This window comes from Rhinoderma darwinii, chromosome 9, assembly GCF_050947455.1.
Source record: "Rhinoderma darwinii isolate aRhiDar2 chromosome 9, aRhiDar2.hap1, whole genome shotgun sequence".
NCBI classification, from domain to species: domain Eukaryota; kingdom Metazoa; phylum Chordata; class Amphibia; order Anura; family Rhinodermatidae; genus Rhinoderma; species Rhinoderma darwinii.
Genome location: NC_134695.1, coordinates 85,045,239 through 85,070,936, shown reverse-complemented (window position 1 = coordinate 85,070,936; position 25,698 = coordinate 85,045,239). Strand labels below are relative to the sequence as shown.

Sequence of the window (25,698 nt, the reverse complement as noted above, 5' to 3'; positions counted from 1 at the left end):
CCCTGGTTGGTAAATGGTAAATGTCTGCACAGGTGAATGCAGGTAATATTATATTTCTAGGGGATTCCTGCAAGGACACATGATCACTTTTATGTTTCTCTATAGAAATACAACTGTGTAATGGTAGGAGTACCCTTCATTATCATATGAACAGCCTCCTCTCAGTGACATCACCAGCCAGTGAACTGGAGGGAAAAAACTGGGTTTAAAATGCCATGAGAAGTGAGGGTCAGTGTCAGTCGTTGGGGATCCATATCTCGGTTGGAGTGACTGCCCATATTTTCAGCTGTCCCCACAGCCAGGATATCGCCGCTGTACATCAGTAAGGTTTTGTTCTGTTTCTTTTATCCCTTTTATTTTCATAAACTGTTTGATTGCATTGTAACTGTATGTATATTTTTTATCTTTTATTCTGACAACTATTTTATGTATTGCACTGCACTATTGTGTATTAAATCTGAAATATTTATAAGTCTCTTCCTTGTAGTCTTACAGAACTTAATCTTCCGAAGGTGAGGAACGTTACCTGTATTTTATGTTCAATTTAGATAACCTGTGTTATAGGAACTGGTGTTAAGGGAACATAGAGACTTAGGCCCCTATTGCCTAGATAAGTATAGGTGGTGGTAGCATACTGTGGTATAAATTATTGGGGTGTTGGAAACTACGGGAGTAATTTAGCATAATCCTGTCATCTAGAGTAGGTGGGCGTGGATTTATGAGGTAAATTAATAAACTCAGTAGTGTAGTTCACCCCTGTGACGTGACCTGAGATCGGCGATCGTCACAGGAGTTGTACAGAGGAGTGTATGACGCTGACCAATCAGTGACCGACCAATCAGTGACCAATCAGTGACCAATCAGTGACCAATCAGCATCATACACTTTTCATTGTTCCAGCCCAGCATGATCCACAGCACACACAGTGTGATTGTGCAGTGAAAGAAGCTGGGCTGGAACAATGAGAAGTGTATGACGCTGATTGGTCACTGATTGGTCAGCGTCATACACTTCTCTTCACAACGCCCACTTGGTCAAAAGTAAAAACACGCCCAGTTGGTCATTAAGAAACTAATTAGCATAAATCTAAAATTGCTCATAACTTGTTCAAAAATGGATGTTTTTCAAAATAAAAACTACTGTTGTTATCTACATTACAGCACCGATCAGACTATGTAGGAGACAGGGCACTTATAATGTGGTGACCGAGACTCTTTAAGGCAAAGACTGGCAGCAGGCAGCTTTAAAAATTACATGAAACGCTTTATTAAAAAAGTCCAAGTGAACCGATTAGCTGAAAGAACGAATACAACCTATTAATATTCCTGACTTTCCACCCCACAATTTTCACTTCACTCTGTAAACAGACATAACCTGCAATCAACTTGTAACCAAACTTTTTATTCAATACTGTAAGTGACATTATATAAAATAAATTAAAGGTTCAAGCACAAATTAGTGATTTTTCATGAAACCCCTGACAAATACTGTCAGAAAAAATTACACATTTACCTTAATCGGAATCCTGTAAAACTTCCCAGTTTCCCCTCTTCTCGACTCAAATTTTACATTAGTGGTATCATTAAAATTTAATTAAATGATGAAATTATTTGCTGCAAATAGTGATGTAGCATATTCTGACCGACTTCACCGAGACTCGATACGACGTGAATTAAGGACATTTTCACTATAGTTTATCAGCCACTAATTGATAAGTACTGACATCTGAAATAACCCTTTTAGCTTCTACTGTCATATTGAATTTTTTTCTTTGGAATATAAAGGGAAGAGGAGATGCCGCTTAATTCGCAGTACTGCAGTGTGCCACACAATACTTGTATACATGTGACAGGGTGGATTTGTGTGTTACATCTGTGTGACATACTCTGCAGTAAACACATTGCGCTGTTCCACACCTTTGGTGAAAAAAACCCAATCGTTTGGGAATTACAGAAATATTGGTTTGCTAATATATACTATATTACATCTGTGGCTGTCAGGAAGTTGTAACAGCTGCAGAACCACTGCAAGGAGAATACTGCTTTAAGGAATGGGTTGTAAGGCTCTGTTCACATGTAGTTTAAGCCTGCTGTCAATGGTATATATCCTGAGGTACCGTATTTTTCGGACTATAAGACGCACCCAGGTTTTATACAACAGAAAATAGGGAAAAAATTCATATCTTGCTACTTTTACAAAGAAAAACAATTGGTTAAAAAAAAACATTAGTTCTGTTCACCACGTTCTGAGAGCTTTCACACGAGCGTATTTCACATCCGTGTTACACGCGTTAAAACAACGGAATTCGTGTGAATCAGGCCTTCGAGCCATAACTTTTATATTTTTTCATCGATTGAGCGGTGTGAGGGCTTATTTTTGCGGGACGAGCTGTAGTTTTTATTAGCACCTTTTTGTCACTTTTTTATTTCATTCTCTTTAGTGGTATGGCGCTATGGTGACCAAAAAACAACGATTCTGGGGTTTTAAATCTTGTTCTTTTATGCCATTCACCGTTATATTGTAATAGATTTGGACTTTTACAGACTCAGCGATACCAAATTTTTGTTTATTTTTTTTACACTCCTGAAAATGTATCTAACCCCTTCTTCTTTTTTTTTTTACACATTTTATTAGTTCCCCTGGGGGACTTGAACCAGCGATCATTAGATCGCTGGTACAATACACTGCAATACATGAATGAGTTACGGAAACAGCGTACATGGTCGAGTTATGGAAATAGAGGCACTCGCTGAGCTACGCTGTTTTCGTAACTCCCATAGTAGTGATGGCCGTTACAGAAGCAGCAGAGCATGCTACACTGTTTCCGTAACTACTATTCAGTTCTATGGGAGTTACGAAACCAGCGTAGCTCAGCGAGTTCCTCTATTTCCGTAACTCTACCATGTACGCTGTTTTCGTAGCTACCGAGTTCCAGGAACAGCGTAGCTTGCGGTGCTACACTGTTTCCGTAACTCCCATTCACTTCTATGGGAGTTACGGAAACAGCGTAGCTCAGAGACCACCTAACCAGGATGTGCCCGGGAGACAGCGGAGCTGAGTAAGAGAGAAAGTGGTTTAGGGGGCCCCTTTCCAGAGATAGGTGCGGGTTCCAGAGGTGGGACCCGCATCTATCTAACATTTATGACATATCCTGTGGAAATGTCATAAATGTCCTTCATGGGAAGACCCCTATAAATGTCGCGGTCAATATTAACCGTGGCATTTAACTAGTTAAACGGCCAGGAACAGTGCCATTGCTGTTCCTGGCCGTTGAAGCAGCGTGTCAGCTGTAAAACACAGCTGACACCTGCAGTGTATGAAGCGGGCTCAGCTCCAAACATCATCCCCTCCCCGCTCCATGATGTGCCGGCACATCATGGGTCGGAAAGGGGTTACGTAAGAAGCGGTTAGGGGGCCCGGCGCTGCCGGATCCCTTGACTGCTGACTATAAGACGCAGGGACTTTTTGAAAGATTTATTCTTGCTAAAAACTGCGTCTTATAGTCCGAAAAATACGGTATGCCGAGGCACACCAGCCTGGCATATGCCAAAAGGGCACCCTTTATGCTTACGTTGGCTGAATAGGCCCTATGGATACATTCGACATATGTACTTTCCTAGCACATACGTCAAACGTAGCTTTAAAGGCTATGTAAACCTTTGAAAGATAGATAGATAGATAGATAGATAGATAGATAGATATTTCCAAACGAATAGGCAGCACAACACCAGTTCCAATTCAGTGAAAAAAGGTTTATTCGCCCATACGTCAGTGCAACGTTTCAGCCCACATGGGCCTTTCTCAACCATTTCAGATAGATAGAATAGGATAGGATAGGATAGATAGATAGATAGATAGATAGATAGATAGATAGATAGATAGATAGATAGATAGATAGATAGATAGATAGATAGATAGGTGTGATTAGTGCAACTTTCTAAATAGTTTTTATTAAAAATAATTGTATCTTTTTTTTTTTTTTCTTTTTAGATACAGCTGTTCTGCAGTCTCTATACAGAGCAGCTGTGTCTTTCGCTAAATCCTGTTCCCGTCAGGTCCGCGGTACTATCTGGTTCAGTGACAGCAGGTCCTGTGCGTCCACCTGTAATCTATCACATCTAAGTTCATAATTTAAATATGATAGATTACAGGTGGATCCTATGTATCAGAGAGACGCAGGACCCACTGACACTCAACACGTCAGGTCCACGGGACTGACGGATTCAGGTCATAGCGAACAATACAGCTGCTCTAGATAGAGAATACAGAGCAGCTGTATCTAAAAAAGTAAACATTTTTTTATAAAAACTATTTAGAAATTCGCACTAATCACATTGACTGACCTTTTTATTTAAAAAATACAATAAAATAATAAAAACCTTTCAAAGTTGTACATAGCCTTTAACAAACAAAGTGTGAATACAGCCAGAGCAAAGTAAATGTAGAACATTCAGCCATGGCTTTCCTTGTAGTCCTATAGAACATTGCCCCATTTAGTAAATACAGGGCTCCCAGCACAAAAAAAACAACTTATTTGGCGTTCATATCAGTTTGTTAATCTTAAAGGGACCATGTCTTACCATAGTGGATCATGGGCAGCAGGACGGTCTCTGAGTGGCTTTGTGGCCCTTAGAAATCAAAATTGAGTCTTTCATTTTTCTTTGTACATTTAATAGTACAGAAGTTAGACCCAGTTCACATCACATTTAGTAATCACATCTTAATTTCTTGACAGGACAGAAAAACATAGCCTGACACATTTTTCTGTCCTGCCATAGAAAAAGATGCAGATGGAAGTTAATGGCTACGGCATTGGTATCCTAACATCCTACTGACGTCACGTCTCGCCCCCACTACTTGTTGTTAAGTTAGCCTGAGAATTTAAAGGGATTGTGCAAAAATAGAAAAACATGGCTGCTTTCTTACAAAAACCGTGCCGCAAATGTGCACAGGTTGGGTGAGGTATTGCAGCAGAGCTCCTATTCTTCTTCTATTCTCTTCAAAGGAGCTGAGCTACAATACCAGACACAACCCATTTATTTTGGAAGACAGCAGCCATGATTGATTAGTCCTGTATAACCACCTTAATGAGTAATGGTGCATCATGGTGTGTCTGGAATAATGATCTACCGGTCGGAATGGACTATTTGGCCACCCTTAGTCTAATTTACAAAACCATCTTATAAATAGTAATTTTTTTTATTTTCCAAAAATGTTACTGAAAATGAGTGTATTGCAATGTGATACCTGGATCCACATTACTGCATCACTATTCCTGCATGGCACATAGATATACAATTATAGAAGCGCCTGCAGTATCTAAGCATTGGACACAAACCAAGTCACTTAAAAAAGCACCACAAGTTATTAACTTTCTAAAAGTATCACAGTGAGCTGGATTTTAATCAATGATGTTTTCCACTACAATCACGCGGAGACATCCAGTCACCTTCAATTCCCCGGGCTGGTATTAATATCATTAAACGTCTCAAGTAAACAAAATAGAACGGTCTAACCTGAACAACAAACATTCCCCATCCTGCTATAATTTGGGTTCACAAGATACATTTATCTGATGTACACCCAAGAGAGCCTTAGAAATTAAATGGCAATATGACGTATCCGCTCTCTTTCAAGCACAGCTTTCAATCACTGCGTGTGGGCGATTATGTGGACAGGTCTAAATGATTTTTTTGTTTTGTTTTTTGCTTGAACTTTAATATTTTAATAAAACTTTTAGCACGATAAAAACAGTTTGTATGTAAATAATTTATTGTATATTATAATAGAATAATTGCGACACCTCACAAACATCCTTTAGTGTTAGAGTAAAGCGTAAATCGCATAATAGGTAAAGGCATTGTGAGCAATTACCAAGCAAAATGTGATTTAACCCTGGTCATAAGGCCCCATGCCCACAGCCGTATTATCGCTCAATATTAGAGTTGAACAAGGCCGTAATACAGCACTCATAGAAGTCTATGGGCCGTGCTACACATGCATGTGCCTCCAATTTCATATAGAGACGTAGACACATTATTCTTGTTGGATTCTGTATAAAATCCAACAGAAACCTAGTGTGGCATGTTCCATCAGATGTTGTATTACAGCAGGTATAAGGGGGAAAGGAGAATATCTGCAGAATACAGCAATGTACAGAGGCGCCTTACACCGGCACACGGAGGGCCTAAGGCCCTGTAGTAGCTCTGCCATGTGCGTGAACACTTAACTTGCAGGTGCCATCAGCAGAATATAGGCTCTGTACTTTCTAGTCTTCTCACAGAAGTCGTTATATCGTGCACCCAGAATCATTGCAAGGGGCTAATCTGCAGAATACAGGCTAGCATAAAAGGCCCCGCATTCAGCTAATGGGGTCTGCAGGACAGCAGCGGGGAATGATTTATTAGATCAATAAGGATTAGGCTACATGCACACGACTGTTTGTATTTTGCAGCCAGTAAACACTGGATCCGTTGTTTGCGATCAGTGTGTCCTCCGCATGTTCCATAGGTTTTCACGTCAAAGGGCCAGACCGAGCCACAAACATGGTCAGGAATAGGACCTGCTGTAAGTTTTGTGGCTCTGTTCCACAGTCCCCACCATGATCAGTGGAAACCACTGTCTTGTACATGGGGCCATTAGACTTGAATGGGTCCGTGTGCTATTAGTTGAATAACGGACATAAAACAACGTTGTGTGCACTGGGTCTTAGACTGGATTCACACATCTCGTATTTGTTGCAGATTTTGAGCCGAAGCCAAAAGTCGTTTAAAAAGGAAACTGAAATATAAAGCAAAAACATATACTTCTCCTGACTCCTGGATCCACTTCTGGCTTTGGTTAAAAAAAACTGCATCAAAATCTGTGATGTGTGAATCCAACTTTCTAGGAATCAGAAAGTCCAATGTTATATGAGGAAACTGCTCATAATGCGATTCCCTATTATATTAAGTGGCATCACTTTTTTTCTATTAGTTAATGTTTTGACCTACAGTATCATCGAAATATTTTTGGGAACAAAAAAAACCAAAAACAATCGTAAAGCTTAAAAAATGTTAAATCCAGGTATACATCATAGGTGATAAGATTTGAACCCGGGCATTAGAATAATTTCATCATTTTCATTTGTAAAACCCTATAATCTTTCTTTTAGGAATACATTTTATCCACCGTACACTGTGATGGAAAGCGAAGACACTGCACTTGACATTAAAAACGGTGATTTTACAAACCATTTAATGCACTCTAAGGATATTGTTAAAAAAAACATTGGCATGTTGATGTGAATTGTTCAAAGGTCAGTGATTTGGAAGCTCTTTCAGACAATTTGCCAGGATTTTGGCATTTTGTAAGCACACATAGGACATATCTCTAGCAAGCTGACCTTGACAGTGAATTGGATAAATAAACCGTCAATTTACCCCCTCCAGCTCATAGCTTGCCTAGCTAATCCCTTTGGAACCATCACCTGTCCATATCGTTCAACCGGCTGCAAGTTTCAACTGACGAGTCTCCTCAGCTATCCAGGTTCTGTGACAAACACTATCTAACAGATAAAGTCAAAGTCAATAGCGTTTCCATTGAAAATGTAATGTCGGCTCCATCTCTACCCATCATTCTCTTTACTGTTACATGTATCCCAGGAGGCACTTCAAGAAAAAGCTTTACTCCATAACTAGTAATGACGTGGCATTTAATGATACTGTCCACAGTGATACAAGGCCAGAGAAAGTAATGCGCTCTTATGTACAAGATAAGCTTGGTTGCCTATACGATACTAGAAGTATCATTCTTCTCTCTGTCACTAGATACAAAGTGACATATGCTCTGCAGTCGTGCCCAGCTTACCTCTACTTCACTAGAAAGAAAGGGGGGTATTATATTCTGGAGCTGCGCACCAACGTGTTAAGGAAGAGGTAAGAAGGAAACGTTTCCGTAATTAAGTATTCACAGTCTCTTTAATACTTCAGTGCTCTCGGATTCGCTACTAGGTCTGTGAATTATACCTCATTGAAAAAATGTCCGTAATCGACACCGACATGTTTTATAGGAGGCAGAAAAAACGTTTCAGCATGATAGGTAAGGTTAAAAATGTTACTACTCTGATCATTTACTCCTGTGCCTTACAAAAAAAAAAACAACTAACAAGCCAGAACCCATTTTCATCAGTCATCTGATGCAGGGGGAGCGCGCGCGCAGGCTGACAGACCATTTTAACTGATGGGACAAAGTGCACATTTTCAATTTTCTGACAAACTTGCGTTGTTTATGTAGATAAGAAAAAAAACAATTGTAATGTTTCTGCGGGACGTCAGGAGGAAGGGAATTTTTTTTATTTAAAAGGCAATATTTCATTACCGTACTGGATACAAAACACCTGAGCATCAATGTTCTCTGCAAATCTGATGCTTAGAGAAAAAGGAACAAGTTAGGCCTCATGCACACGACCGTAAAAACTCCCGTTATTACGGGTCGGAATTACGACCCGTAATAACGGGCTCATAGACTTCTATTGGCGACGGGTGCCTTCCCGTTTTCTTACGGGAAGGTGCCCGTGCCGTTGAAAAAGATAGAACATGTCCTATTTCAGGCCGTAATAACGGCACGGACAGTCCATAGAAGTCTATGGAGCTCTCGTAATGACGGGTGGCTACATGTGTGCACCCGTCATTACGGCAGCGTTGCTAAGCGACGTCAGTAAATAGTCACTGTCCAGGGAGCTGAAAGAGTTAACTGATCGGCAGTAACTCTTTCAGCACCCTGGACAGTGACTACCGATCAGTATAAACCTGTAAAAAATAAAAATAAAAGACGTTCATACTTACCGAGAACTTCCTGCTTCCTCCAGTCCGGTCTCCCGCCCGTTGCCTTGGTGACGCGTCCCTCTCGACATCCGGCCCGACGTCCTGGATGACGATTCAGGCCATGTGACCGCTGCAGCCAATCACAGGTCAATCACAGGCTGCAGCGGTCACATGGACTGCCGCGTCATCCAGGGATGTCGGGCTGGATGTGAAGAGAGGGACGCGTCACCAAGACAACGGCCGGGTAAGTATGAATTTCTTTAACTTTTATTACAGAAAGGGCTGTCCCTTCTCTCTATCCTGCACTGATAGAGAGAAGGGGCTGCCGATTAGTGCAGTGCTATTTTGCCGCCAAAAACGTGCCCGTAAATACGGGTGGAATACTGGTGACACCGGACCCATATTTACGGGCACGGGTTCGTAAATACTGGTGCAAAACGGGTCGAATACGTGTGACACCGGACCCGTATTTACGCCAGTATTTACGGGTGGGAAAAAATACGGTCGTGTGCATGAGGCCTAAATGGCAAGTGTTGTTTATGAAGCGCAGACTGCACACGACCGTCATTTTTATCCGTAATTGCGGATAAAAATACTGATCCATTCATTTCTATGGGCCACGGACACCTTCCCATATATTTACGGGTCGTTGCCGGGCCGTAGAAATGACCCGCAAAAAATAGGACGTCCTATTTTTTGCATTTACGGACTGTGCTCCTATACTTTTTAATGTGAGCATGGGCCCGCAAATGCGGGTGACAGTCCACGGGCCAGCCGTGCAAAATTTACTGACCGTTAATACTGCACGGATGTGTGCACGAGGCCTTAGGTGTTTCTTTATGTGTCACAGATTACTGGGTGCTCGCCTAGAGGTTTGCCTATAGGGTCAGTATTATACCAGAATAATAAATGTAGTACCATGGAAGGTACAGAGTGTCAGCTGTCATAATCAAGTCCCATAAATCCATTTTATAGTAGCCCAGTAACACACGGTCATCTATTAGGAGTAACTATTAGCTCTCCCTGGTTTATGGCAGTGTTACTTTATGTAATTGCTGTGGTTGAATCAGACTAACGGCAGAGTTTTGGCTCCTTCGAACTCCAAATCTTTTTCTTATTTATTATCATGATCACAAAAAAAAAGTCTTGGCCCAGGTACACAATAATATTCAGAGAGTTACCGAGGTCCCAATTTTTCCTCAAATGTCCCAAGAACAATCCTGATGATTAAACTGAGCAGGGAGAGTAATCCAGATCGCCTACACAATGATATTAAAGACTTTGCGCCCTCACAGATTCTCTTAGCATAATTATACCTAGTGCTGGGGAATTTATAAAACGGACATAGTTTTATTTATGTCATTGTGTGCCGACTGTGGTCTGTCTCAGGAGTTTGTGTAAACTAACCTGTTTTAGACTACATTTCAGGACCTGAATTTTGTGGAGTCAGAAATCACATCCCTTAATTGTCTGTTGGGAAACTACAACAGGCTGTGGGGGGGGGGGGGGGGGGGTGACCGTACCTCAACCAGAACAGAAGTAGAGCTCTTATAGGAGACAGATGGGTCTGTGGGGACAAGAAACCATTGGATCCTGGACAGGAAAAATGGGTTGTACTAATGAACTACGGTCTCTTTTACACGGCGGTTTTGTGGTCAGTATTTTTTTTTCATCAGTATTTGGAAGCCAAAAACCAGAAGTGGCATCTACACAGAGAAAAAGTATAATGGAAAGATTGCGCCTCTTCTTTGTTTGGACCCACTCCTGGTTTTGTCTTCCTAATACTGACCAAATACTGCCGTGTAAAAGTGGCCTAAGGCTTCGTTCACATCTGCGTCGGGACTGCGTTCATGGGTTCCGTCTGAGCTTTCCATCAGGGGAACCCATGAACGGAATCCAAACTGAAACAAATGGAAACCATAGGTTTCCGTTTGCATCACCATTGATTTCAATGGTGACGGATCCGGTGCAAATGGGTTCCGTTGTTTTGACAATCAATACCGTTGTCGACTGCGCTATTCAACCCGTCTAAACCACGGAACCCCTACACAACAGGGACTGGCGCTGCTCATCAGTGGAAGACGCTATAAGATTGTCTGTGAAAGTGAAATGTAATTTATAAATGTAAAATGCAGAGACTAAAAGTATCAGCCCCTCCGATCCCCCATACACATTAGTTTGTCAGCACATCCTGTTGAAAACATTGGGCTATGCCAGCTTTGCTGATGTGGTTGCCATATGCTGAAAACATTATATTACTAGTACATCCCTGTGTATATACCCTTACTTGGACTATCCTAGAAATGACTTGCCAGTCATTAAAAAAAAAAAATAATTCACTTCAATCACCCAATTATATCTAGTATAATATACAATGGGAATAAGTCAGATATCCTGGGAAGGGATGAGAGAATTGGGCTTCACCCTTTGGTACGACCACAGTCACCTAGAAAACAGTCCGGTGCCCAAACACATGATAAAAGAGGACGTGAATCACAGACCGAATATAAAGTAGTGTACAAGTAGAGACAGAACGGCATTTAAAAAAATATATCGGATTTTGCAAAAAAATAAAAAATTCTGAATCCGCTGTAACCATATACATTGCACTTTATATTAACATCCAAAGAAGACACAGCGGTGAAACATTCCAGCAGAACGGTGTAAATAACCCCTACAGATGTTACGGCCCATTCGATCATTACGGAATTTTTTTTACAGCCGTTGTAAACCATAACGCCTATTCTAGATATTAATTGCTCTCGCACTTGTAGAGATTTTGGGAAATGATATGGCCCAAATTTAACAAATGGGGATGCCTGGTGCCACAGGGGTTACTGTTCTGGCAGGTTAATGGTCTTCTGATGGAAGGGCTGTGTGCTGGTTACTTTCTGGAGAAGGGGGACATTATTATGGTACCAGTTTTTGCCACCCAGGACAGGGGGGGGACTGTTTTTTGGCTCCCCCTCCACAACCTTTGGGGAAATTCCTCACCCCGTAGTTTGCGAAAAATGCAGTCCGTCTGTAGAGGAGGATCCTGCAAACAGCATGAAACCTACCTGGGCTGGGCTCAGAGGGTCCTATAGACTGACTCTAAGGTTACATACTCCCATGAGTCTGTTTATGCTTATATTGAAACTTTGCCACAATATAGTTGGGGGAAACGACGAACCTGCAGCCAAAGAGAATGACAATGCTATCTCAGTGCAGAATTAAAGGGGTTGTCTGGTATTAGAAAAACATGGCTGCTTACTTCCAAAAAACAGTGCCACACCTGTCCACAGGTTGAGTCTGGCATTGCAGCTTCGCATCAATGAATGAATGAAGCTGCAATACCACATACAACCTGTGGACAGGTGTGACACTGTTTTTGAGGGAGAAAACCATGTTTTTCTAATCCTAGACAAGCCATTTATATTATGTGGTGGACCCAGGTATGGCTTTTAACTCAGGGGATTATGAGATCCCAACCTAAGATCATTAAAGGCGTTGACCAGGATTATAAAAATATTGTCTTTCTTCCAAAAATAATGCCACATCTGTCTACAGGTTGTGCATGTTATCGCAGCTCAGCTCCTTCAACATTAAGGGCTTATTTAGACGAACGTGATATACGTCCGTGCAACGCGCGTGATTTTCACACGCCTCGCACGGACCTATGTTAGTCTATGGGGCCGTGCAGACGGTCCGTGAGTTTCACGCAGCGTGGGTCCGTGAGTTTCACGCAGGGTGGGTCCGCTGCGTAAAACTCATGACATGTCCGTTGTGTGTGCGTTGTTGGCGCATCACGCACCCAGTGAAGCACTTCCGTGTGACGCGTGTGATTCACGCAACAGCAATAAAAACTATGAATGGAAACAGAAAATCACCACGTGCTACAAACATACAAACAGATTGTCATAATGATGGCGGCTGCGCGAAAATCACGCAGCCACGCATCATATGGTGATGACACACGGAGCTGTTAAGTACCTTTTGCGCGCGAAAAACGCCGCGTTTTTTGCACACGCTTGTGTAAATCCGGCCTAATAGAGCCGATCTTCAATGCCAGGCTCAACCCGTGGACCGCTGTGGCAGTGTTTTTGGAAAGCAGCCATGTTTTCCTAATCCTGGAAATTCTTTTAAGCTTTTGTATAGATGCGATTTTCTATTAAAATGTCTCTAAAGCTTTTCTTTTCGATGCTATTTTTAAGGGGAATTTTTGTTTTTAATGATTTGAAGCAAAAAGTTCACATTAAAAGAGAGGCAAACTAATGCTCAGTACAGAGAGTGATTAGAAATTGTGAAGTAAAAGATCCCAGAGCAAACCTTTCAGGACCTGGAGGTTTGTCTTTCACTTTGGCATATAATTACAGTTCTACATTGGCGTTTAATGTCCCTTTCCGGTGCTGGTAATAAAAGACCATGCCTGATATGTTAACAAAACAAAGGCGCTCAGCTGCGTGTAGGTAATGTAATTGTGTAATTAGCACGCTCCAAAGATGAGTTAAGATTACAGTTTATCGGTATCTAATAACCACCTATTGGGAAGCTTTACCCTCCTGTATTTTTAAAGATTTCTTTCCTCATGAATTGGAGTGCAAGTTCACACAGTGGGGGACACATTTCTTATCGGTGGGAGAAGGTGGTAGGTTTCAGATCAACTGTCATATAATAAATAGTAAAAAAAATGTACACAAGTCAATGAAGGTGCTCTAATTCACGGTCAAATACGGGGAAACTTAAAGAGGGTAACAGATCTTTACAAATGATTGCTACTATAATAACACCCAGTCTTTCAGGAAGACTTTTCACTAGATTTTGGAACATAGCTACTGGAAATTGCATCCATCCAGCCTCAAGAGGTTATATGAATACGGTTGGGTTCACAGTTGGGATTACAAATCATCGCAAAGGTGATCAAATGGGTTGAGGTCCCGGCTCTCTTCAGGCCAGATAGAGGAACACTGCGGGCAAAACTGATACACTGTGTTAGGCCCCATGCCCAAGACCGTAAAAAAATATCCGTAATTGTGGACCCGCCCGGTTCTATTGGCCGCGGACACCTTTCCGTGTCGCTACGGATAGGTGTCCGTGCCGGGAATTATGAAGCATGTCCTACTTTTCGTTTTTTACGGGCTGTGCTTCCATACTTTGTATGGGAGCACGGCCCGAAAATGCGGCCCGCAGCCGGGCGTGCTCGCAATCCCAAGCCGTGATTACAAGCACGGCCGTGTGCACGAGGCCTTATGTCTAGTACAAGGCCTGCAGTGGTGGGACAGGACACTGACATTATAAGAAACCCAAAGAGATAATTCCTCAGGCCCTGCACTAAGGGTTCCCATATTCATTAATCGAAAGTCGGCGGACTATCTAATGTGTACAATTATTAATCTGCTACATTTTATGACTCTTTTTAGAACACCCGCTTTCCAGACTCTTTTCAAGACTTGAAAAGTGCCAGGAAAGATCAAAAAGTGTCTAAAACACAAAAAAAAATTTGCAGGCTAAGTACATCACTCTTTGGGCGCAATTTGTGCCAGAATTCTGGCCCATTTTTCTATGTAAATCTCGACCGTGTATAGATTTTGCCAGGAGAGAATTATCCCTACAAACCATTTTTATGTTTATTGTGGTAGGTGGCTATACAGTAACTGTGTAATGTAACGTAGTGTCGTAACTGGTTACCTTTCTTTCTGGTCTTGAGATATCCTGGATTATATATATATTATAACTGATAGACTACCAGAATGTTTGGATTATCAGATGCCAAATTAAAAGAATTAGACGGTATATATATTATATAAAATTATAGATATTTAGCAGCACTACCAGCATACTAGAAAACAGTGGGTGGTGCATGCAGTAAAAATGGTCCCTGGTCCAAGGGAACTTATCCAAAGTCAAAAAAGAAACAACCGCAGCACTGATGAAAAAAATGGTGTACTTGTTTATTCATCAAGAATGAACTTGCAACATTTCAACCCCAATAGGGTCTTTCTCAAGTTGTTTCTTTTTTACTTTGTATATATTATATAGTTATAATCTATTCCATTTATTGCCAGTGTTCAATATGAAAGTAACATCTATAATAATGTAATGAAAGGATTCTTATGTGTTGCGTCCTCTTGTACGGTTTGTATTCTTCATATAAATGTATTGTCTGGAAGATGAAGTCACAAATGTGAGAGGTACGGGAAATCTCTCTTAACTTACTTGCATTGTTACTTGCATAGGTTTTAATAACCTCTACACCTTCTGTAACGTACTAGCTGAATAGGTAAATGGGTTACATGAGGCCAGGAAATCAATGAGCAGACTTTGTTCTTGGCCCTAGACGAGCTGCTTGTCGAAGCTCTTTTAGTGAAGATCTGGAAGTTGTATTGATCTCACAATGAACGACTGCGAGGAGGCTGGAAGGCCAATGAAGATGTGTTTATATTATCGGACTGGAGAGATCTTTACGTTCCCTGGCGGCCTTCACACACTACAAGTTGCCCAAATTAATTTTTGGTTTTATTTAACCAAAACAAAGTGTACTGAAAATCGACCTAATTAAATAAAACAATGATTGTGGACTTGGGATTTGAGAAACATCATTACTGGTCAGTCATTATCCTACCAACTATAAGCCGAGTTCCTCTTTGTTATAATAACCTCTATGGTCTTAGACATGATGTCATGGGCAAAGATAAGCAAAACTCACCCAAGTTTCCAATCCATCAACCATGCAGAAAAAAAATCACCTACTATAAAATAAGTCTTGGTCACTTTGCCCATCCTGCTAAGCATCTTTTTCTAGATTTTAGCCAAGGTTCACAAATCTTCTTTTATGAGGTATTATTCTGACAATAGAGCATTTATGGCAGCCCGTATTGTGGAGCACAATGTTGTATAATGGCCTGTGGGCCAAGGGAAGCCTCGGAGAATATAATTTCTCTGCATCTACTCTGCTCTGCAGTTGGGTTGCACTTCTCATATAGGGAGTGATGCTTATAATAGGGGTGTATTGTGTTTTATGCCGTTTCTCATGAAGACAACCCCTAATAGGGCATGTGGACGCCTTAGAAAATAGTCCACTGCTCGGGAACCCCCTCTATGAGTCATAACGGAGAACCGTTCCCAATCTGACGGACACAAGCCATCTATGTATTACATCAGCGTTCTCCAACTGTTGCAAAACAGTAACTCCCAGCCGATGGCTGTCAGGACATTCTGGGAGTTGTAGTGTTGCAAAAGATGGAGATCCACAGGTTGGGGAATACTATTGCATGGACGGCCATTCGTTTGAATGGCCAAATACTAGATTTTCCCTACAGTGACCGCTGCAGGGGAAATGTCTGGCTGGGTTTCTTAACCAGACATTCCCTTTAAGCTGGACCACCATACTTGAAGTTCTCTTGTCCCCAAGCAATCAGTTTCTATTTGTACAAATAAATACAAATGAGGTGACAAAAAGTGTTGCAACCCTTTAATATGATCAGGATGTTCATTAAAACAGAAAAAACTGACATTTAAACAAATGCCACAATATATTCTGTCAGAGCAGAAAGACATATTTCATTGTGTGTTCGGCCTAGGAGAGCTGTGGTGCAATTAGTTTAATCTCATCATTATATTACACCCCACCCCGACCAGGTTCAAGCCCATCACTTCGGTGTATAGATGTTTCATCTGCAATAAGATTATTGATCAACTTGATATCTGATCTAATTGTGCCAGACACGCATTAATAGGTTAATGAAGACCATCATATTGAACGGTTGATGATAATGAATACAGCCAGATTCTTCCTTCTTAGACACTAATAAAGAAATTTAATAAGGTTGTTAAAGGGCAAGCCATGTGCAAGGTGTCATTTTTTTAAAATTTTATTCCCCCCCCTTGCGTTGATTTGTGCATAGTACTAAAATGTCTTCAGGTATTAAAAAAAGACTTTGCAAATAGAGCAATTAGCAAGTTTTGCCAAATTTAGTAAAAATGTCTGGTGCAAAATGAGAGTAAAAATACAACAAATCCAGATAGAAGTAGCACAAAGTCGTATCGAGTACAGCTGGTTAGGATCTCGCCAGAGACGTACAGATAATTCAGGAATTATAAAACGGTTTACGACGGTGTAAACCGCGACCGCAAAAAATTGGAAATTAGACGCATTGAAAAGTAGGCGTGTTCTCCAAGGAGGTGCAGTTTAACCCTTTCACTGCCAAGGATGTATGTAATAAGTCATAACTTTAAACCCTTGTCGAGACTACAATATTAGGCCCCATGCACACGAACGTGCTTTTGCATGGCCCAGGAGCCCGGACCGCAGAAAGAACGGACATGTCTTATTACGGCCGTGTTCTGCGGTCCAGGCTCATAGCAAATAATGGCCACGGCCCGCGATTTGCAGGTCGCTTGCTGGTGACACTCCGCCCCCATGCACAAGGCCGAGCCCGTAATGACGGCCCGCGATTGTGAGCACGACCGGCCGCCCACTGCCACCCGCATTTTCAGGCCGTGCTCCCCTACAAAGTAGGGGAGCACGGCCCGCAAAATGCAAAAGAACGGATATAATTGAATCTATAATTTTCTGAACATTTCTACGGCACGGACACCCATCCGTAGCGATACGGAAAGGTGTCCGCGTTCAATGGAAGTGAATGGGTCTGTTTTTGCGGTCGTGTGCATGGGGCCTAAGGCTTAGATCTTGGTATCATCTTAAAGTTTAAGACTTAAACCCAGAATGTCAGCTTTGACACGAATGGTTCAAAGCTGTATTATTCGGGGTGCAGCACTAGTTTGGAAATAGAAAGCAAGATGAAAAGTTTTACTACTTGGTTGTATGTAAGGGAGGGCGAGCTGCAAGTGACTGCAGGAAGAAAGCTCCCAGCCTGTTGTGGTCATCTCTAGCCCTGTACAGCCTCCAGTGACCTCAGGGGGGTGATTCAGGAACTTCTCTTCAGGTTATCGCCCCTTTAACCAATAAGAAAGGATACGTGCTCCCTGACGGTCACATTTAGGAGTAGTTGCACATCTAATGACACCCTTTGCCGAATTAGAATGTTGACTCTGTGACTCGGATGTTTACTGGCATCTGGATTGCAGGGATTTTTGGTCTCTTCAGTTTTGATGATTTTGTGAAGATGTAGAGATAAGTGGCTTTATGAACCGCACATCATATTCTCTTAATCTTTAAAATGTTTAGGTGCTGTGTTCCTCAGGCTCTGCTTGGGTCAGACTTTTACTCACAAACATGACCTTTTGTGCATTTTTTTCACATTGTTTAAGTTTTGATACAAACTTGCATGAAGGTGCCCAGGAGTATAAAATGCTGGGTGGCATTATTTGTGTATGGTAAAAAGTGTGAAATTAGTTGTGACAGCGAAAGGGTTAAGTTAAATTTATGTAAATTCGGTGAAAAAAGGTACAAATATATATCTGTTTATATCAGGTGAAGATTTGATTTTTGGCTGTTTGTGAGGTCAAAATGAATCAAATTGACTTAGAGGCAAGCGTCTTAATAAGTTTGGCCCCAATCTCTCTAACGACCGCCTTCACCTTGGCGTAAAACCTTCTCTCTGGCGTAAAAAAAAAAAACAAACATCAGTTTTAGTAAATGTTGGACATTATTTTTTTTCATCTGAATAATAATCGTTGGGCTGGCGGTGACAATCATTCTATTTGTGACTTGGTTGGAAAAATGTTCAACCTATTTATGATGCGTTTGAAGCGTATCATTGCTACCAATGGCTATCACTTATACGGTCAATTGTTTGTCTTGTAATTTTCTAATAAAAACTAAAATGTAAACCACAACATGAAAATAGCTGAAATCATTGCAGTCTATTATTTTTATATATTCAATCTCGTCCCCCCCAACACTGACATTGTAGGAACCGTTTCTCTGTACAGGCATTTTGCTATTAGTCAGGCGATAATGACCCCTTTGCTAGGCTAACCTTGGCACCTTATGTTTTAGTCCCCACAGAGACATTCCCGTAATTGAATTTATCAGCTATTATCAGAAATTATGAGCCGCTAGTCTTGTTGCATGCTGGCATTAAAACTCTTAACGTTCTTTCAAGCTCTGGAGTCTGAAAAGTATAATGCAGGAAGGGGAGGTTTGGATCAGCCCCGCAGGTTCAGTTGCTGTATAGAGTACACTAGATTGAGTCTCCTGGAATCACAGACACTTCTGCTCCACACTGGGGCTAATTGAGAAATTCTGAAAAGTAAGTAGATAGGACATGGAAAATTAACCCTTTTGCATCTAAAAGGGATATTTTTGCTTCTGTAGAGTAAAATCTAGTTTACCGCTGGATTATTATTAATGGGATATAATATTAAGGGACTGTTCCCATAGTCCAAGACTGTGTCACACTGGGTAACTTAGGCCCACCCGATGAAAATATTCTGGGGGCCCTCCCTACAGCTATGCAATGCAAGTGCATATCTCTCTATCCAGTGGTGGTCAAAGACGGGAAATAGCGAAAAATCAAAAAGGGCTCTCCATTATGGTGCAGGGTATTGCCCCTCTGGACAGAAGGGCCTGGTGCTTGTTTACCCCCTCTACACCGTTACCATGATCGTGGGTCAATTCCTCATGTTTGCAAACAGAGGAGACTTTATGGAGAGCGGAGTCCTGCATAGGTTCTTGCCATCCATTAGAAAAGAGATGGCACCAACCTGGCCTAGGCCTCCTCTGTCTATGGGACCCATAGCAGCTGCATGGGCTGTCTCTATGCTACGTACAACCTTGCACATGAATAAAAATACGTTGTAATTATGTTTACATATGTATTATTTTATGTTTTAATAGGGAGCATTTGACTGGCAATCCCTCACTTCCGATTGAAAGCTCTTGAGTCAACAATGTACAGTGCAACCTGAATGATCCGTCATCCACAAAACTCTTCCTGCAAGAATACAGGCTTTGTCTTCAGATAAGATCCAAACAAAGCGAGTCAGGCTGGAAAACATGAAAGAATGAAATGATCCTGCAATCTGCTGTCTGCAATACATATGGCCGAGAAAGAGAAATGGATAACAGAGATTCTTTAAAAATAATCACTAAAGCTCTATATAAAGACACCCGGAAAAAATTATCTGTAACTTAATATTCTTGTGATATGGACAGATCGTGTACAGCTGTTCTCTATATGTAGATACACATCTTTACTATGAGAAAACACCATCTGCCCATTTGTCTGCACTGAAAGTAACGCTGTCTCCTCTGTGTTTATCCCTTACTGATAGGAAATCTTTTAGTTATAAATGTATTTGCTCTAAGAACGAAGAAAAATATAGGTGCCACTACATAGTAACAATAAAAGCCTTCACTTTGTCTTTATGAAGCGACGGCGATTACTTTGGGTGAAAGTAGCTGCTCTCGTCTGCGCGGCAGACAGGCCGTATTTCACTGCTTGAGTCCAACAAAAACACATTGCTAAATAAAATATTAATATTACCATTATTTTGTCAAACACAGTTTGAACAATGTGGATCTACATGTGATAGGACGCGGCACAAGCTGATCATTATTTTTAAACAAATGTCTCTAAATCCTTGCGGCCTGACAAATCTGTGGATAAAACAGCCAGGAACATTGTGTATTTAATAACATGATCGTTACCCTTTTGTGTTTTCTGCAAAGAAATTACCACCTACTTCAAAAGGAGCGTGGCATATTTTTGCCTGCACTCAGTCAGGGCACTCTCAGTAATCCAGGGTGGAACGTACATTTCTTTTTAGTAAAGGAAGTGTCACCGTTTTCTTAGAATGGCCTTGCCTTTTTAGGGCATATGGCCATCAGAGAGGGGTAACCCGCGCAGAACCCCTCTATGAGCCACGACGGAGAGCCGCTCTGAACGCCAGGTACACGGCTGCAGGGGAAATACCTGGCTGGTTGCAGCTTCCTCAGGCAAAATCAGCTGTTTGCCGGGAGCAGATCTCAGGGTGATCAGCTGATCGCCCCAGGGGTCGCATTCTGAAAGGGGTTGTTTCTGATGAGACCACTCCTTTAGCAGTAGCTTAATGGAAGAACCTCTAGTCTCCATAATTGTTGATAGGTTAGTTGGCTAATTGTAGAATTGTGTTTTTTCTCCTGATAAGACCTCATGAACGTGGCAGGAGGTGGTAGGGAGGCGTAGGACACCGTGTGCCACCGTGAGGTGTTCCATACAACGCCATATTAGGGAATTAGTCTTTAGAAGCAATGCTGAGAATACAGCATCCTTTTAACTTTTGTTAATTTAACTATGTATATTTCGTCCCCCTGCGTAGGGATATGTATTGTTTTGTAAAGCAATATTTCAATAAATACTTTCAAAACATAATACAGCATCCTTTGGAGTATGGACATTTTTGTTATTTTGGATTAATACAAAGTCAAACAGAAATAAAACCTCTGTATGTAGTTGGAGACATATTGGGTATACAATAAACCCCTATAGAAGTCTATGGGCGCCATATTACAGCTTTGTACAATTCAGAGGTGGTACAGAACGGCTAAACAGTTAGGCCCCATGCACACGACCGTATTTTTCATCCGTAATTACGGACCCATTAATTTCTATGGGCTACGGACACCTTTCCATATTTTTACATATGGTTGTCCGTTTGTAGAAATGATAGAACATGTCCTTTTTTTGTCCGTAATTACGGCACGGACTCCCCGTTAAAGTCTATGGGCGCTTCCGTAATTCCGGATGTGCACCCATAGCCATCCATAATTACGGTAGTGTTGTTGGGCGACGCCAGGTTTTCAGATGTTGCATATCATTTGTGGTTTTCATTTTACGGATCCGTAAATATGGATGCATTATGGATACACTATGGACCGTATTTACGGACATCGTTCCGTATATGTGGATGACTATAAATAACTACGATTCCGTATTTATGGACAATATTTTCGGATGGATGAAATCTATCGTCGTGTGCATGGGGCCTAACTGATGTGCCTGACTATATGTCATGTAGACTGCAGCAGGTTAGGGCCCATTCACACGAACAACATCAGTGTGCTGCGCATGAAAATCACGCGCAGCACACGGACCCATTGGCCATTCACACATGCGTGAGTTTTCACGCAGCGAGAAACTCACTGCATGTCCTACATTGGTGCGTTTTCCCGCACCTACGCACCCATTGAAGTCAATGGGTGCGTGAAAACCACGCACCGCACACTGATGCACATCTGTGTGCGGTGCGTGATTTGCACATCAATTAGATTGAAAAAAAATGTGCTTTGTGAGTGCATGAATAACACATGCCACTCGCAAAGCACACTGATGCCTAACGCTACACACACGGACCAGATTCACGTGCGTGAATCCGATACGTTCGTGTGAATGTAGCCTTAGAGGCAGACGAAGCAATCCTGCACTAACAGTGTCCAAGGTATAACTAGATAGGCCTCTCTCATACCTCGAATAGAGAACCCCACTTTACCCAGTCACCTTTCCAAATCCGCCAACAGATATCTACCACTAGTTAATCAGCTGTCTCACATCAGTCCATCAAAATGTCCATGCTTCTCTAGACACTCAGGATATTTTCAGTCCAATCCTGGTTGACGCTATATGTATAGAGTATAACAACTTTACAGGTTCTTCATGAAAGCGCCAAAGGGTACTGACTAAGGCCTCATGCACACGGCCGTGTCCGTAATCACAAAGTATAGGAGCACGGCCCGTAAAAAACGAAAAGTAGGACATGCTCCATAATTCCCGGCATGGCACGGACACCTATCCGTAGCGATACGGAAAGGTGTCCGCGGCCAATAGAACCGGGCGGGTCCCTAATTGCGGACAGTATTGCGGTCCACAATTACGGAGATTTTTTATGGTCGTGTGCATGGGGCCTAAGCAAATAAGTGTAATTTCGCTTTTAAGGTAATAGAATATAGCTTCAATATAAAATGGTTTCCCAAAAAGTGCCAAGTGTGATAATGTTTCCAAAACATTAGGGCTTTTCCTTCCGAATGACACAACAAGATGGCACCAATACTAGGTCAGGTCCCCTTGCTTCTAATTCTGCCAGAGTCCCCAAGAAAAGAGAAGTAATTTGTTTACAACCATTTTAGTATTGAGTTAGCAGCCTCGATATGCTTGATATGTTTTGTTTTTGGTAATCTCATCGTTACCGTTTCTTCGGTCAAGCTATCTCATTGTATAACTCAGCAATAATAAACCAGAGTACAAGGTAAGGGATAAGGTAAACACTTTCCTTAAATGTATAAAGTGGTTGGTCGTTTCAGGAGTCGCTGTTCATAACTTTCTCTTAGCGACTATTTGATCTAGGTATCAGCAGTGAGAGACAACCTCTACTCCACGGTTTGATGTTAGACAGACCTTCTCAATAACTTAACCGTACAGTCAGGGCATTCGAGACAAAAGGTTTGTGACTCACATTGGTATAATTTATCACAAGACATATCCAAAACAAACGTATTGCATCCCACCACGTGACACGCGCTGCCACACACACAGGGGCTTTACATATTTACTGGCAGTTCAGACTTGGAACGCCGGCTAAGAGGATATTTTGAAACTCGGTGTCAAAAAGCGTGCCACACTCGGCTCACTCAATTCTTCAAGCTTTGCCAAACTTTTGAAGGACTCTCACTTCATAAATCAGCTGGCAGTTTAGATTATCCTGGCAGCACCTTTAAGGAACAAATCAAGATCATAGGAAAGGAAGGGGATCACATTGAAAGCTTGACTGGATACAGGTGTTTACGTTTACAGATGAGCCACAAATGACTGGATCTTTGACAGCTGTTGATGCTATCAGCGGTGTGCAGCTATTATTGGCTGCGGTCACAGGGGCTCAAAGACCCTTTCCCTTAGCAAAGACTCCACAGCTGATAACATTTGGCTGAACTTTCAGATCATAACCTCCCTTCTGACTTCATGCCGTCAAACTGGCTAAACCGATGAAAAGAAGAGACACAGAGGAAAGACGAGTGAGGGATTATTGAGTAGGCGGTTTTACGTCTATTAAGAAACAGCAGTGGATGCGAAGGATGTTCTGGTTGACAAGATCTCAAGTTTATCAGACTGTGGATCTCTGTCCATTTTACTAGCCTCAAAAATAAAAGGACATAAGATTGGGAGGTCACCAGCCAACCGATAAGACGTTTATTTTATTATAAACACAATATCAGTGCGATCAGTCAACCTAAAGTACATGGTACAAAGACATACAGAGGCATAACTGAAAACTTCTGGACCCCAATGCAGAATCTCTGACAGGGGCCCCATCTATGATATGCTATTTATGATGGCTATGAAAACTTTGGCGCATGTTGGTGCATTGTACACCAAGCTTCTTTCTGCTAGACCGCACTCCCTTTCCCGCTAAGCCACACTCCCTAGTCGAGCGTGCCACAAAAAGTGTCTAAAATAGGTAATTGTGGCAGACAGCATGTGCATTGTAAATCTGTCCTAATATGTATCTGGTATCTGTAATATATAGGAATATTTGAAGACACAAAGGAGTTTTGTAGCAACATACAACTGTACCAAGATATTTTATACTTGTGAGGACTTACTGTAAGTATAGCACAGAGTTGCAGTCTGCCAATTCAGATTGGACACAGCTCACAAACATACCTCTTAGGACAGCCGTTGAAACAGCGGCCGTCCCACGGACCTATGTAATTCACTGTGGCCGTTCACACAGCCGTTGGTTCAACGGACCGTGTGAAGGGTCCGTGGGAAAATAGGACATGTCCTGTCTTATCACGCATCCCTCCATAGACTCTCAACTATGGGAGATGCGTGACATCGCGTCCCGCAGCGCTGAGCACGGATGCACCTCGGACGTGAAAAACTGCAGTTGTTCACGTCCGAGATGCGCAGCGCTCGTGTGAATCAGGCCTTAGGCTATGTTCACACACTTGAAAACTTCTCTGTATTTTCAGACGTTTTTTTTAAGGGAAAACAGCCTCTGATTTTCAGCCGTTTTTTAAGCAACTTGCGTTTTTTACGGCCATTTTTGGAGCGTTTTTTCTATTGAGTCAATGATAAAGATCCCCAAAAACAGCTCAAGAAGTGACATGCACTTCTTTTTTTACCGGACGTTTTTTTACGCACCGTTTTTACAACGCAGTTTTTCCCATTGAAATAAATGGGAAGATGTTTGGAGGCGTTCAGTTGCCGCATTGTTAGCTGTTTTTCAGGGCGTTTACGGCCCGAAAAACGGCTGAAAATAGGCCGTGTGAACATACCCTTAGGGTCAATGCACACGATGCGTATTAGGCACGGTTTTGCCGCGCGTATTTGCATGCGACAAAGCCGCAGAGTAATACAGTGCCAGCATTGGCAATGAGATTCCAGGGAATCTCGTGTACACGCTGCAGTATATTCCCGCACGTAAATTGACCCTCGGTGCTTATTTTCGGAAGAGCAACATGTCAATTTATCTTGCAGCTCCGCTTGCGACTTCTCTCCCCCGTGTTCTGGATTAATACGCAGCAAAACCCGCATCATGAAAATGCTGCTATTTACGGATGTAGCCATCTTTATCTTGACTCTGATAACTTGCTGCAGCGTGATATCATACAACAAAAGCCATTAAAAAGGTAAAGTTTGTTTCTTGACTGTATATTTAATGCGTTAAGTCAAGATAAAGATGGCTACATCTGTATGCAGGAAACCGTAAAAATCACACCAAAAAAACACGCATCAAAATACGCACCTTCAGATGAGGTTTTTTCCTGCTAATTTCTTGCGCTTTCCTGCGGTTTTGCTGCGTATTTTCTGCAGCAAAATACGCAACGTGTGCATGTAGTCTTAGGATTCTTTCACACAGGGGTGTACGATTTACATGCGCAAAAAACAGACCGTATTTCACGTCCGTGATTCTGCTCTGCGAGCACTTCCTTTTTCTTTTTGTTTTTACATTTCTCTGCATTTCTTTACTGATG

General features: G+C 41.8%; 2 long non-coding RNA genes across 4 annotated transcripts in view; one reads left to right on the top strand and one right to left on the bottom strand.

Moving 5' to 3' along the window:
- The window catches only part of LOC142661119 (uncharacterized), a 336,310-nt gene extending 315,203 nt beyond the window's left edge, over nucleotides 1–21,107 (top strand). For all 3 annotated transcript variants that reach the window (XR_012850640.1, XR_012850638.1, XR_012850639.1), the window contains one exon: nucleotides 19,585–21,107. This is a non-coding gene — a long non-coding RNA (uncharacterized LOC142661119). The remainder of the gene's footprint in view (nucleotides 1–19,584) is intronic.
- LOC142661118 (uncharacterized) overlaps nucleotides 1–25,698 on the bottom strand; it is a 246,350-nt gene that overhangs the window by 14,602 nt on the left and 206,050 nt on the right. The gene's annotated exons all lie outside the window — the stretch shown is intronic.